The sequence below is a fragment of the Triturus cristatus genome, chromosome 1_1 (assembly GCF_964204655.1).
Source record: "Triturus cristatus chromosome 1_1, aTriCri1.1, whole genome shotgun sequence".
NCBI lineage: Eukaryota > Metazoa > Chordata > Amphibia > Caudata > Salamandridae > Triturus > Triturus cristatus.
Window position 1 is genome coordinate 232,139,429 of NC_140579.1, and position 15,473 is coordinate 232,154,901.

General features: G+C 48.8%; 1 long non-coding RNA gene across 2 annotated transcripts in view; it reads left to right on the forward strand.

Moving 5' to 3' along the window:
* Positions 1-6,820: 6,820 nt before the first annotated feature.
* Positions 6,821-15,473, forward strand: part of LOC146870047 (uncharacterized) — a 454,045-nt gene continuing 445,392 nt past the window's right edge. The window contains exons 1-2 of one of the 2 annotated variants that reach the window (XR_014958912.1): positions 6,821-6,997; positions 8,316-8,429. This is a non-coding gene — a long non-coding RNA (uncharacterized LOC146870047). The remainder of the gene's footprint in view (positions 6,998-8,315; positions 8,430-15,473) is intronic. The other variant, XR_014958906.1, reaches the window with a different exon arrangement.

The following is a 15,473-nucleotide window of genomic DNA, read 5'->3' on the forward strand; positions in this document are numbered from 1 at the left end:
TTTGAACCGTTACCAGAGACAGTCCCGCTACCCCCTACCTTTCCGAGACTCTTGAGCCCGTGCTCACCTTGTACATATTTGCAGTGATACCTATTTGATAAAGCTTGTTTTCTGAGAATACCCAGTGTGGTCTCTCTGTGTCGTGGGGTGCCAGAAGTACGATCCTAGTTGCGAGATTCCTCCCCCTGGGGAATCTCCCGCCAGTGCCCGGCTACGATACTACATGGGTGGGACTCAGGGTAGTCAGGACCCCCCTTCCGGGCTCCTCTGAGGTCGCCGTCTAACATTGGTGGCAAGCGACGGGATTCGGGCCCATCACCTAGAGATCGTACAGTGAACAACGGACGCACGACCAACAAAGATGGCAGAAGGAAGCACCATGAGCTCCGCAGAAACCAACGCCAACAGAGTGTTCCAGGTGGAGCATCTAGAAGAATACACACACAAAGAGCTAAAGCAATTTTGCAAAGAACTTAAAATCGCTACCACTGGCCTCAACACTAAGGAAGACTTGCAGAAAGCACTGAAAACTTGGGTGGAGACCGGGGCCTCCCGCCCGGAAGGCACGGGGGAGCGCCCCGACGAAGCCGAACCCCCTCCAAGTGAAAGCAGCGACAATCAGGTGCGAGGCATTGTACCAGACGGGGGCCTATCCCCGGAAGAACTCACGGACAGAGAGAGAAGCCGCAGTCATGAACTCGAGTTAACCAAACTCAAAATCGAGGGCGAATTGAAGTTAGCGGAGAAAAAGCTAGCGGTAGAGCAAATGCGCGTACAAGGCGAACTGGAAGAAAAGAAGCTCCAACGGGAGCACGAAGGAAGGAAGCTCCAACTGGAGCACGAACGCAGCTTAAAGGAACTCGAGCTCAAGGCCCGAAATGAGGACGGGAGGCCCTCGGGAAACCGAGAGACGGCCCCCCCATCGGAACAGAAGGTCCACATCCCCAAGGATGTGGTCAAGGAATATTATAAAAACGATGACATTCAGCAATGGTTTCGGGCCTACGAGGTCGCCATGACCTCCCATCGGATCCCACAGAAGGACTGGGGGGCGGGGTTGTGGGGGCGGTTTCTGAGCGAAGGAAGGGACACCCTGCTCGACCTACCCCTCTCCCTGCAGACCTCCTACAGCCACATGAAAGAGGCTCTCCTCACAAGATACGGCCTCACCCCAGAAATGTACCGCCAACGGTTCCGGGACTGCAGGAAGATCCCGGGCACCACCTGGGTGGAGTATGTAAACTTTTTTAGTCGGGCCTTCGATGGGTGGGTCAAGGGCAGCAAAGTCACCACCCTTGCCGAACTCACTGATCTCATGTTATGGGAACATCTGGCTGCGAACTGCTTCATAGAGCTACGTCAACATCTGCTGGATAGCAAGCTCACAGATCCCCGGAAGCTGGCTGTGGAGGCCGACCGCTGGACCAACACCCGGGTCTCCCGGGGCATGGTAGGAGAGTACCCCCGAACCAGTCAGGGACCACCCCGCCAGAGAGGAGGAGGGAACCAGGGAGGGCCGAGAGAGTCCCAGCCTAGCCCCCCGAAGACACCACCTCCACCTTTCCCGGCGCCCCCCCCACCAGTGACAGGGCCCCCTGGGAGACGAGGACACCGGGTGACCGTCACATGTTTCCGTTGCCAGAAACCCGGGCACTACGCCAATGACCCAGAGTGCCCCATGGCCACCCAAGTCACCCCTGCGAGACAGATAGCCAACGTAGCCCTGGGGGAGGAGGTTGAGGAAGCCGAGGAGTGGGAACCCGCCGCTATGGCCCTAGTATCCCTGGGAGATAGGGAAATGATCCCTGGTAGCCTCCTACCGTCCAACACACAGAAATATGGGCAGCTCGTCAAGATCAATGGCCACCAGGTAGAGGCCCTGCGGGACACCGGGGCCAGTATCACCGGTGTCCTCAGGCACCTAGTCCCCGAGGAGCTGATCCTCCCCAATGTCTTTTGCCCCGTAATATCCGCAGACAATAGGGAAAGTATGTGTCAGGTAGCCCTGGTGCCATTTGAGTGGGGAGGGGTGATAGGTAAACTCAAGGTGGCCGTAAGAACCTCCCAGCCGGTCGACTGCCTCCTAGGGAACGACCTGGAGAGTTCTCCCTGGAAGCACGTAGAGCGCAAGGCCCACCTAGGAATGATGGGACTCCCCGAGTGGGTGTGTGCCACCACCCGATCTATGACAGCCCGACTCACTCCCCGGAGAGAAGTCGAGAGCACCCCGGTCGAAGAAACCCGTACCGTCCCCGCCGAGGGTCCTCCCGTTCCCCCATCGGAAGGGTCCGTCGCCAGCGACGAACCCGCACCATCCGACCCCGCCCCGGTCCCCGAGTTGGGGGATCTACCCGAGTTGGCCCATTGGCGCCACGAGGGCGGGCCCACCCGGGAAGAATTTTGCCGGGAGCAAGCCACCTGTCCTTCCCTGATCGGGCTGCGGCGCCAGGCCGAGGGCCAAGCCGCAGGTAACCAGACCGGAACGCACCGAATCTATTGGGAGAATAACATCCTGTATAGTGAGCAGAAGTCGGTGGAGCTGGGATCCGGACGGGTACTGGTGGTACCCCTCCGCTTCCGAGATTTCCTCCTGGGCTTAGCCCACGACGTCCCCCTCGCCGGCCACCTGGGTCAGGACAAGACCTACAGCCGTCTCGTGACCCATTTTTATTGGCCTAAGATGAAAGCAGCGGTAGAGGCACACTGCAAGTCCTGCCCCACGTGCCAAGCCAGTGGGAAGAGTGGGGGGAAGCGCAAGGCTCCCCTCCAACCCTTCCCGGTCGTCAGTACCCCCTTCGAACGAGTCGGAATCGACATCGTGGGGCCACTGGACCCCCCCACCTCCCAAGGTCACCGTTTCATCTTGGTCCTAGTAGACCACGCCACCCGCTATCCGGAGGCTATTCCCCTACGCACCATTACGGCCCCCGTGGTGGGCCGGGCCCTGATGGGGATCTTTTCCAGGGTGGGTTTCCCCCGCGAGGTCGTGAGCGATCGCGGCACTAATTTTATATCAAGGTATATGACGTCCCTGTGGCAACAATGTGGGGTGTCCTATAAGTTCACCACCCCGTACCATCCCCAAGGGAACGGCCTAGTAGAGAGGTTTAATAGGACTTTGAAAGGGATGATCGCTGGCCTAGAAGAGCCCCTCCGGCGTAAGTGGGACGTCCTGCTCCCCTGCCTCTTTTTCGCTTACCGGGAGGTCCCCCAGAAGTCCTTAGGGTTCAGCCCGTTTGAATTACTCTATGGGCACCCCGTCCGAGGTCCCCTCAGTTTGGTTAAGGAAGGGTGGGAGGCAGCACCCCAGACCACCCCCCGAGATGTGTTCCAATATGTCCTGGCCCTCCGGAACCAGACCAGGAGGTTCCGAGAACTGGCCGAGGCCAACCTGGAGGCGAGTCAAGAAGAAATGAAGCGCTGGTACGACCAGAATGCTACTCTGGTCGAGTTCCAGCCGGGCCAGCAGGTGTGGGTCATGGCCCCCGTGAAGCCTGGCGCCCTCCAGGACCGATGGACTGGGCCCTACAAAGTGGTTGAGAGGAAGAGTCAAGTCACCTACTTGGTGGACGTCCAGTCGCCTCGGGATCCCCTCCGGGTCCTGCACGTGAACCGCCTCAAGCCTCACTTCGTGCGGACAGAACTGAGCCTCCTGCTGGCCACCGATGACGGGGCCGAAGATGAGTCGGATCCCCTCCCGGACCTCCTGTGTGTCAAGGAGCAGGATGGCTCCGTGGAGGGAGTGAACCTCTCCCCAGCCCTCACTGCCCAGCAACAAGCGGACTGCCGCCAGCTCCTCAGACAATTTTCCGACCTCTTCTCCCTGACCCCCCGGGTCACCAACTGGTGTGTTCACGATGTGGACACCGGGGACAGCCCGCCGGTGAGACACCGAGCCTACCGGGTTCCTGACCGGGTCCGGTCCTGCATTCAAGCTGAAGTCTCGAAGATGTTGACCCTGGGGGTGATCGAGCCCTCTGACAGTCCCTGGGCCAGCCCCGTGGTCCTGGTTCCGAAGGCAGCAGCCCCCGGTGTCGCCCCCGAGCTCCGGTTCTGCGTGGATTACCGGGGGCTCAATGACATTACCCGAGCCGATGCCCACCCCATTCCACGAGCCGACGAGCTCATTGGCCGACTAGGGGCCGCCCGGTTCCTCAGCACTTTCGACCTCACCTGCGGATACTGGCAGATTGCGCTCACCGAAGGGGCCAAGGAACGGTCTGCTTTCTCCACCCCCGATGGGCACTACCGCTTCCGCGTGATGCCCTTCGGGATGAAAAATGCCCCGGCCACTTTCCAGAGACTGGTGAATAGGGTCCTGGCCGGGCTAGAACAGTTCAGCGCGGCCTATCTGGACGACATCGCTGTCTTCAGTTCAGAGTGGAGTGAGCACCTCCAGCACCTCCGGAGAGTGCTAACCGCCCTGCGCCAGGCAGGCCTCACCGTAAAAGCCAGCAAGTGCCAGATCGGGCCAGGATCCGTAGTCTACCTGGGGCACCAAGTCGGGAGTGGCCAGGTCGCCCCTCTACAGCCAAAAATCGACGCCATCCTGGCATGGGAACCACCCATCACCCAAACGGAGGTCCGAGCCTTTCTGGGACTCACGGGCTACTACCGCCGATTCATTCGGGGGTATGGCAGCCTGGTCGGCCCTCTCACTGAACTCACGTCTAAAAAACAGCCAAAGAAGGTGCAGTGGACGGCTGCCTGCCAGGAAGCTTTCGATGCTCTAAAAAAGGCCATGTGCACTGCCCCCGTCCTCCAGGCTCCCGACTACACCAAGGAGTTCCTAGTCCAGACCGACGCCTCCGAGCATGGCATTGGGGCCGTCCTGTCCCAAGTGAATGATCAAGGCCTAGACCAGCCCGTCGCCTTCCTCAGTCGGCGGCTGCTGCCCCGAGAACAGAGGTGGAGCACCATAGAGCGCGAAGCCTTTGCCGTGGTCTGGGCACTAAAAAAACTACGACCTTACCTGTTCGGCACTCATTTCAGAGTCCAAACTGACCATCGGCCCTTGCGATGGCTCATGCAGATGCGAGGAGAAAACCCCAAGCTACTGCGGTGGTCAATCTCCCTCCAGGGAATGGACTTCACCGTAGAACACCGCTCTGGTACGGACCACGCCAACGCTGACGGCCTCTCCCGGTTCTTCCGCCTCAGCGAAGAGAACCCCCCAAGGTGATGGGCAGTTCTCTCCGGCTTTCAGCTGGGGGGGACGCGTGTTGGACCCGGCCTCGTAGAATGGCCCTCCGTGCCCCCGCACCACCGAAACCTGGTACCTGCAGCCCAAGCACACGGCCCAGCCGACCCTTCCCACCAGGACACCCGCACCAACCCCGGACATCCCCGTCCATGGCCTCTCTCCTTTCGGCCACCCCGGGCCCGCGTGCCCACTCCATGCAACAAGATGGCCGCCCGGCCCCAGCGCGACCCGGGCCTCGAGGCGCCACTCCGGCTGGAGGACATCACGCTTCCAGGGGATGAGAGAGGGAGGAGCAGTTTCTATCGCACCTCTAACTCCCCTGGGACGATGGGTTTCGATCGGCCCTCCGGCCTCCCTGCGGGCTGGCTCCGTGCCTGCTGGGTGTCTGGGACTCCTCCCGACCCGGCCCTGAAAGGATCAAAAGACAATAGCAGGAAACCCCGACAAGCGGCCCCCCAGGTGACAAGACCCCTGCCTGCACAGACTCTGGACATCAAAGAGGGGTCGACCTATAACAAGGGGTGCTCTGAGACTGTCCAGCAGATTCGACGCTGGAACAACGAGAGCCTGCCGACGCGGTCGCGGCTCCTGGAACTTGAACCTACCTGAGCCCTGCTGAGTGACTCGCGGCTCCCTGAAGATCGTAAGACCTCCGAACTCGTACCTGAGCCCTGCTGAGTGACTCGCGGCTCCCTGAAGATCGTAAGACCTCCGAACTTGTACCTGAGCCCTGCTGAGTGACTCGCGGCTCCCTGAAGATCGTAAGACCTCCGAACTTGTACCTGAGCCCTGCTGAGTGACTCGCGGCTCCTTGAAGATCATAAGACCTCCGAACCTGTACCTGAGCCCGCTGAGTGACTCGCGGCTCCCCCAGACTCTCACGGTCCCGCCGGACCCCGACTCCGACCACGTATCCCCCAGCTCGAGGATTGTGAGCTGTGCGCCGGATACGTCCCTGCTTTGAACCGTTACCAGAGACAGTCCCGCTACCCCCTACCTTTCCGAGACTCTTGAGCCCGTGCTCACCTTGTACATATTTGCAGTGATACCTATTTGATAAAGCTTGTTTTCTGAGAATACCCAGTGTGGTCTCTCTGTGTCGTGGGGTGCCAGAAGTACGATCCTAGTTGCGAGATTCCTCCCCCTGGGGAATCTCCCGCCAGTGCCCGGCTACGATACTACACGGGTGGGACTCAGGGTAGTCAGGACCCCCCTTCCGGGCTCCTCTGAGGTCGCCGTCTAACAGATATCTTGATGGTTGTGTGAGGGTTCCAATATCCAAACAAACAACCTTCCTGTGAACATTACATGGTTAGTCTCACCCACTCTGAGGAACAACTTTGTTACTTTTTTGTATACTTCAGGGCACACTCAGCTGGACCTTTCCCCCAAAGCCCATTTCGCCCCCCCCTATTTGTTTTTTGTCTTTAGTACCTGCTACTCCCAGACGCTGCGTGGGTATAGTCAACCACAGTCTGGGTCTGCCACTGCTCCTTTCTTTATCTCTTCTGAGACAGATTGCGACTGTACGACCATCAGGCGCGCATGCGCCATCCTCGGGGACGTCTATTCCTTGCGCAAGTCTGTTGTTGAGGCACACGCTGCTCAGTTCCTCAGTGTGATGTGCAGTGTGCGTGAGCTGGCCCATTGTGCCACCTCCTGTCGCACTTTGCGTGCCGGCGCGCATTCAATCGTTTCACACCTGACTTGTGGTCTCGTGGAGTCTTCCTTCACTTCATAAATTGTGCTCCTTGTGATCGCCGCCGGCAGTAGTTCTCTAGCACCAGCAGCGAGGTAAGAGGCCGAACCTGGGCAGTGAAAGGCGGGGTGGTGGTATAGCCTGTTTATGTTGAACTCACTACATTGGTCTGAGGATGTAATCTGGCACCTCAAGACCCACGGAACTGGAGACATGGTGAGACTAGACTGAGATCACGTTAGATCCAGGGGCACCCGAGGCCGAATGGATGCGAAAGTCAAGGCGTAAATCACAGAGCATCACGTGTAGATGCATGCGGGGGAACTGGTGTAGCAGCAGGACATCACTGGGGCTCGGAGAGGTTGCATAGCGAGGGTGGTTTAAGCAAGTGGGTTCGAGGCTCTTCATAAGTGCAGAATACGTTTTCACCCTGCTTTTGCAACGCTCCACACTACTCAAAATTAATACACCATCTGTGTGTGGGTGCAGAGGTGTCAGTGGCCCAGCATCGGCCATTGTAAACAGCCACCTCATGAGATCATGAAAGCAACGTGGGTGTCACTACTAGAGCTTTGGACCACTGCCTGTCACGTATTATTTGAGGTTGTCGTTACTCGAGTTAGAAGAGCCTTACTTTTCAAAGTGGGAGGTGGAGCGCAGTGATTACTTCACTCAAATGGCTCCTGCAGCCTCCTACAAGTCCGGCGTCGTTTGTGATTTGGCTGCCCTTTTATTTTTGGGGATACTGCATTGTAGCCCGCCATATTGAGCTTACTGACTCATGTACCTGGGAATGTTGATGAGGCTGTTTTCTTGCACAGACTCTCCTGGAACAGTATGGCCTGAAGGTACGATACTCTGCTTTCTGATCGAATGTACGGTCAATGGAATGTGGCCTTCGCTGGGTTAAAATATTTCAGCTACATTTTTGTACGCCATAGGGTAATGGTACAGGGGGATGTCTCTTAGTCATGCTCCTTTTGGTAATTCTAAAGAAAATATTTGGACAGCCCCATTTGCTTATTGTTAACCTTTTGCGTGTTAGTTGTTGGTACAGATGTATAAGCTTCTCCTTTAGCTTTGCTCCTCAAACATAGGGACTATATGCCTTTGGAATGTCACTTGAGATAACTAGGTCTGTGGGTCGTTTCTTGTGATGAGCACATTTAATGAGCCTCTGCTCTGTTAAAATCGATCATGATATAACTTTATTCCCATGTAAGAACTGCAGTTATCTTTTTGAATTTTGACTTTCTTCCTCAAGGCCAGTCCAAATTTTCCTTTGCATACCATGTCAAAGTTTTCAGGCTCCAGCTGAAACGTGCAGACAAGAATTTTGTTGAAAATGACCTAATAAATAATACAGCAAACTGCACGTGAATGCCATCCAACAGCCCCTACCTCCTATTCCAGCAGCTCTTATTTCAGTATGGCAGACTATCTAATCAGCAGCGGCACGGGCTACGTCCCTGAGGATGGTCTTACTGCCCAACAGCTATTTGCCATCGCAGACGGCCTCACTTACAAGTAAGATGCATGCTGTTTATACCCTGCATTATATTTCTATGTTCATTTTAATCCACAGTGATCTTCACACACAGAGCCGTCAGTCATTGTATGGTCACTTGCTTCCATGTTGAACTTGTAAAGGACCAGTGTGTTCTGAGGGTGCATTATCTTCCAACCGCTCGACAGGTTATTTCAAGCCTGCACTTCCTTATGAGTAACAGTCTTGTTTTGTTAGGGTTTTAAACCTCGTGTGGTCATAAGTGAGCTGTTTCTGGACCTTTCACTGACAGACTGGCTTTATTTATATACATCTCCAAACGTATTCAAAACTGTCGTTGATCTCCCTTCTGAATATTGGTGTGGGGCTAGTGTTGAATGGGGAGAGTGCATGCAGGCCTATCAGTTTGTAAAACGCAGCAGCATGTTATTTAAGGTGTACACTGTTTAGCTTCGTACATCAGAAAAGGATAGCTTATGCAGTTTTGGTTGATGAGCTGGCTATCAGTAACACCTGTAGAGTTATCTTGTCTGTGTGTCAGATAGCACTTTGTGAAAATTAAATGTTGCTTCCCCTCGGACTCTTAAGTCGTCTTTCCCCTTGTAGATGGTCTTTCCAGTTCAAGGGACTATAAACAAATGTACACTAGACGCTTATTAAGTCTCTAGAAAGTGCAAGGATGAGTAGAAACTGAGGTCACGCTTCGTCTGTCATGGAAGGTATACTGATAATGTGCTCTACTGAAACTTCCTTTCGTCAGATTTCTGTAGGGCTCTGAAAACTGTGTATAACATTGCAGTTGTAAAACTTTCCAGAGAAAAACAATAATGTGGTTTGTTAGAATGGCGCTTAATATGACCCTTATAACGAAGTGGTTTAAGAATCGTTTAGGTAGGCTGTTTTTCTCTAAGGCTGAATATGCAGTGTATGAGCTAGAGCAGCTGTCCATTTGTGCATCTTTGAAATTAGGGCAGAAAAGTTGGCTTTGATGTTTTGTCTGACTCACTTTGCATACAGTTTCCACTCATAACATATGATAATTAGACTAGAGATTTTGTTCATTAACATTATAAATACCGTTATTGTTTGTCTTCTCAAAAGATCTAAAGGCAGGCATTGTATTAATCACGGATTTCGCCATTCTGTTTTATCTTTCATGTAGGCGTTTTATGCAAGCATTACATAAGTGGAGCTTATTTGTGACCGAAGGGCCTGCAGATTTGTGGGTCAGCAGAGAACTAGAGCTGTCTTACTTTAGCCGCATGCTTTTAAAATCAAGGCTCCACCTTCTTCCCAGTGTGATCTTGATTTCTCGTACTAGTCTCACTGGCTGCAAAGCTTTTTTTATTCTTAACGGAGTTCATCTGGTAGTGGGAGGCAATGGCGGGCGAACTTTATCCTTGTGTTTGGCATCAAATTGACGCAGGAATTTGGGAAATCCAGACTGGCAAGTGCATCTATTTCTTTTCCTTTAATCTAATTTCGGAAGTTAAGCACTTGTTTCTTAACACATTTAGAAATTGTACATGACTTGTGATTTCAGTGTTCCGTAAAGTACATGGCGGTTCTTCTCTTTTTTTTGTATTGGAGCATTTGCATAGCACACACTACGTTGCTGAAGTCTTAACCACATGGGTAGTGCATTACACCTTCTGAGTGTGCAGTTGGAAGTGTGTTGTCTGTGAAGTGTTTACATGTTGTGCGTATTGACCACTGGGGTGCAATAAGCTTTTTATGGGAAGCATTGCTTAGTAGTGTGATGGATGAGGATATGTGTGGATGTGATTTTTTTTGTCATTTGTATTATGCTGACAGCTCCGATAAGTTATGTAGGTCTCTTCATTGAGTCAGTAGTTTTTTTTTTTCTTTTGTGTTTTAAATCAGATTTATTTTGCTGGCTGTGGCAGGAGGTTGTCTATTCTTTGATCTTATGGATTGGGAGGGGTGGAGTTTACAACTGTAGCTGAAGAGAGGGAATAAGAGATCTCTCTGCCCTCATAGACTGCGTTACAGTCCTTCTTTAATGTTTTCCATTATGAGACATCAAGTGAAGAGGATTTTCAAAGTGCACTGCATTGTCACCCTCCTTTTAGTCGTTCTAGGATGCTGAGCTCAGACTGTGACTATTTTGGACCCGCAGGGTGGATTCTGTTGGAGTCCTCCATTGAAAAGCAATTTGTAGCAGATCTCTATGGGCTTAATAAACCTGTATGGTTATTATTGAGTGGTTTGTTATGCAGGCTGTTATAGTTTATGCCGATCCCAGGTTCCACGATCCTTTCATACATTAGGCCTGTTCCATTGACAATTTTTTAATGAAATATTATATAACTTAGTTTCCCTCAAAAACATTGAACCATGCGGAAAGGAACCATGCCTAAGGGAATCCTATGTCCTCTGCTAGAGAAAGACAGTAGACATTGATGTGCACTTTAGAGTTGAAATTGTAATGGTTTGGCTTCCGAAAGGGTTTGGGTTGAGTCCTTTATGCAGATAAATGTACAGATACATTTAGTTATTTCATTGTATGCCAGAACACTAAGTTAATATGTCATGTGAGCTGTTCACTCTCAGCACAGCCTATTGATTATTTCCACCCCATTTCATTTGAGATATTGACCCAGTTTCCCTGACCTTGTCTGCAGTTATGCACTACTGTTATAACCTGGAAAGCTGTTCAAAACACTTGACTGATTAGAACCTGCATTTGGGAGCTTTTGTTGTTTCACGAGGCATGGTGGGGGATGCTTCACTTTTGCCTGTCCTTTTATCTGTTCTAAGACTATTGTAAGGTCAAGGTTGTTGTCAATATACAGATATTTTAAGGAAGCCCCTCACCCCCCGGCCTGCTCAATTCAGACATTAGAGTAGATAACTAGTTCAGGCATGGGCTGTAATAATGAGTTTGTGTCAAGCTAAATATCATCTGGGTACTAAACTGTATAAAAGTGAAACTTTATTACACCGCTTGATATCAATCCATTTGATCCCTGGATTTAAACTGTGACATGCTTGTTGAACACTTTTACCAGATCAACAATCTTAGCTTTTTATCTGTTTTTCTGGTAAACCTGATGCTTTCACAGCTAAACTTAAAAAACAAAAACCAGCTGATCGTCAGACATTGCTATTGGTGTTGTATGTTGTCCACATGGGATTTTGTTTCTGCATCGCTTCACAAATCAGCAGGCTCATTAACTGGCAGATGTTCTGTCTCTGACTTCAGTGCCCAGAACTTTTACTTATGTTGGCTTTACTTTTAAAGGCAAAAATCATACTTTTGAACAATATCGAGTGAGTTCTAAAAAAGCAGGTTACTCATATTCAAATTCTAAAGCTAACAAACAACTTCACATTATCTGTTGCATGGATATATCACCCTCCCAGGCCGGCAGGCAACAGTTGATCCCGTATCCTAGAAGTTCTCTATTCAGTTACGTTGAAGTCAGCAAATTATACTGTGTTATGCGATTTTTAACATTCATTTCAGCAATGCACTTTGTAAAAGACCCTCCTCCCTCATGGAGTATTTTAGGGACTTAGACATTCATCTTGTAGTCTTCCTACTCATGTCGCAGGACACTTGCTTGGTCCACTGTTCTCTGCAGGATATCCAGACAGAATGCCCAATTCCTTTAGTAATGGTCAGACCATCTTTCCATTCCTTTCACTATCTCAACCCCCACTATGCCTAGAGCTCAGATGCACAGGTCAGTCTCCCTCTCAGAAAACTGTTCGAAGTTTAATACCTCTACTCTGAACTCTATGCTATAGACAAACCCTCTGGCTTTGAGCTACTCAGTGAAGGCTGATTCATCTAGGCTTGATAACTGGTTTAGATCCTCACTTGATTCTCTGTTACTCATCAAACGTGTTATCAATTGTAGATCTCTTCCTCCAGCTCCATAGTTTGAAAATGCATGCACAAAAAAACAAGCATTGAAAATGCAACAGGTCTCGCATTTGGTTAAGTTAAAGCCATTTGCTTTGCTAATGGTATTGTATAGCACAGCAAATGGCTTTAACTTAATAAAAGGTGAGACCTATTGCATTTTTAATGCTTGTTTAAAAATAGGAACTAGGATGGATTCAGACCAGCTTTTTATAAAAAGGGAGGAACAGCTTGCATTGATTACCTGTGTTAACTGCGGGCCCCATAACATCACGTTAGATTTATATAAATCAACTGGGACCATATCAGGCCCTGGGGCCTTACCTCTCATGCTTGCCATAATGGCATGATTGACTTCTTCCAGGGTGAACTGGAGATCAGTAGAGTATGCCAAAGGTGCCAGTACACCATCTCCTGGGAATTGAGTATCTGGATGATCAATGCACACACCACTATCATACATCTTGGTGAAGTGCATGACCCATTGCTCTTCTACGATTGCTATTTCAATAGTTGGAGTGTCTCCAGAGACCAGGAATGGATTTGTTACGGCTTTCCAAAAAGCAGAGCTATATTTGGATAGGGAGATATGTAAAATTGGGGAAGATTCAATGAGGTGAACAGAGGCTGGAATCTATACTAACTTTTTATGACATACATTTACCTCTGACACCATTGATCACAAAATGTCTTTTCCAGCTAGCCTTTTTAATGACTGCGGTTTGTAAATCAATTGTTACGCTTTCTTATTATTTCCAGGGATGAACGAACACAACTTCATCTTTGGATAGGGAGGCATAGGGAGGCATCGTGAAGGGCTAACTATGCATCATTTCTCAATGTTGCTCCTCGCTCCTTAAGTGCACTTTTATAAACCCCTCTGGCATGTCTAATATTAGTTGGGTTTCTTGGTCTTTTATGTATTTTGTGTTTTGATTTGGCATAGGCCTGTGTGCATTTGGTGTCAAACCACCCTTGTTTTTTCCTACCCAATTTTCTCTTCTGCACAAATAGAACCTCTTTTATTGCCCCTGAAATTTGCTGAAAGGAAGTCAGAACATTAGCTTGCGTGGTTGTTTCATCCAAACAGGCTGTGAAAGCAGATTTACAGTTTATTACCACATGTTTTAAAGTTTCTAGGGGATCCACCATTGACCATCATAAGGAATAGTCATTTACTCTATTAATAGATTATGTGGAACATGTGCAAGTCCCAATACACAATGTATCAAAATGATGTCAACCTTTCCTGAATGAATGAACCATTAAGCAGGTACGGGGAGATTGCAGAGCAGTAAGGGAGATTCTTAGGAAAGCAAACTGAGGAATTGTGTATTAATAAAAAAAAGTGTGCGTTATTTTTTGGAAAAGGCTCTGGTCTGTCCCCGAGCTTGAATTCTATAGAGCAGAATTTAGTGCAATCTGGGGGACGCTAAAGGGTAAGGAAATTCCTTGGCTACTTCATATAAAGTCTTCTCTTTACCAAATCGGTTTGCCCCAACTCTGGGACACTCCGGATACTAGTAATATGAAGACCCAAAGGTCTGAGATTTTGGCAGCCGCCAGACTTTATAACTCTAATCGATTGTTCAACTTCTCTGGGTAGGCTGACCTCTGAATTCCTATTAATGAAAATTGAATCTAAGTTGGAGGTATTTCTGGACTTAGTACAGCCCCCACTGGCGAGGAAACTTTATACCCAGTTGAGATATGGTTGCCTCCCAATTGGCGTGTTCACATCAAGTTGGAGAAAACCGATGGAGGCCAATTGTCCAATTTGTAAATCATGTAAAGAGGATGTTGTGCATATTTTGCTCTTTTGTCCAGCATACAGTACGATCCGAAAATGCTGGCTTTTTCCTCTGTGCAAAAAATTGGGTCTTAGACAATGTGCCCAAGCCTGCAGAGTCCTAACTTATGATACTGACCCACTTATTGTTTATGCAGTTTCCCGTTTCTTGTTTGGTATGTGGCGGAGAAGGATGAGTTTTATTAATATGAAGTAATGGCTTCTGAGTTTTATCTTTCAATGAACTGATCATGATAACTCCTTGTTTAATAATTTTTTTTTTTTATAACAATATTTCTCTATTTATGATCTTATTTCTGTACTTGTATATATTTTATTGTACCTTTATGGTCTATTGACCGAAATAAAGTTATCAATGATGATGATGGTATTAATAAAAAAAAGTGTGCGTTATTAACAATCTGCAGAATCTTAATCTACACTCAAATTCACACGTGTATTCTGACCTGATGCTATTGTATGTGAAACGATTTTGATATGAAGTGTGTTACCCTGGCTTATGCTAAATTAGCCTCAAATAGGTTTCAACTTCATCTTGTCAAAATGTATGTCACATTCACTGTTTATATCTGCTGCACATAGTCAAGCAAGTCATGTCTGTTTATTTCTGAATCACACTGTTCTTGAAGAATACTCTTTGGCATGAACTTAGAATGTAACATTTTCCAAGTCTTTTGCATTAATTCACAATGGTTTACAGTCGTTATGTAACTAGTTTGTTCTGACACCTCCAAACGGCATTCGGTCAGGGGGTTGGGGTGTATTCATTATTTATGTAGTAGGTTAGTGCTTAGGTAGCAAGGCTGTACAATGTTTTTAAAGTCTGTAATCTGAGTTGTTGAAAATATATTTCCTTGCTCACTCCACAATTCAGCAGTTTTCATACTGTTCTATGGGGAGATTTCCTACATAAATGCCTGATTTTGGGGATGAGCCAGAAGATCATTCCTATGATACTAGTGATGCTGTCCGAGTTCTTACTGATTTTCCTGAATTTTGGAACTTTGAACTTTAATTATTTTTCCTATTGCTCTGCATTGTTCTATTAAAGACAGCCTTCACTGCAATGACGTTATGCATATAAATGAGATTAGTTGCATTTCAACTTTACTATTTCATGTGTTGTACATTTTATATTTTTGTAATAAAACTTCTAATTCTGCCCTTTAACTCACTTATTGAGTCAGATTTCAGATTCAAAACTTTATTTGGTTATTAAGACAAAATAACCATAAAAGTACAAAAAACTAAATTACATATATAAAAAATAACAGTCATTGGCACCACACATAGAAAAAACTGCATAAATTCAGATCTCAATTGTTTTCCGTAGTTTAAAAACATTTTTAAGGAATGAGGAAA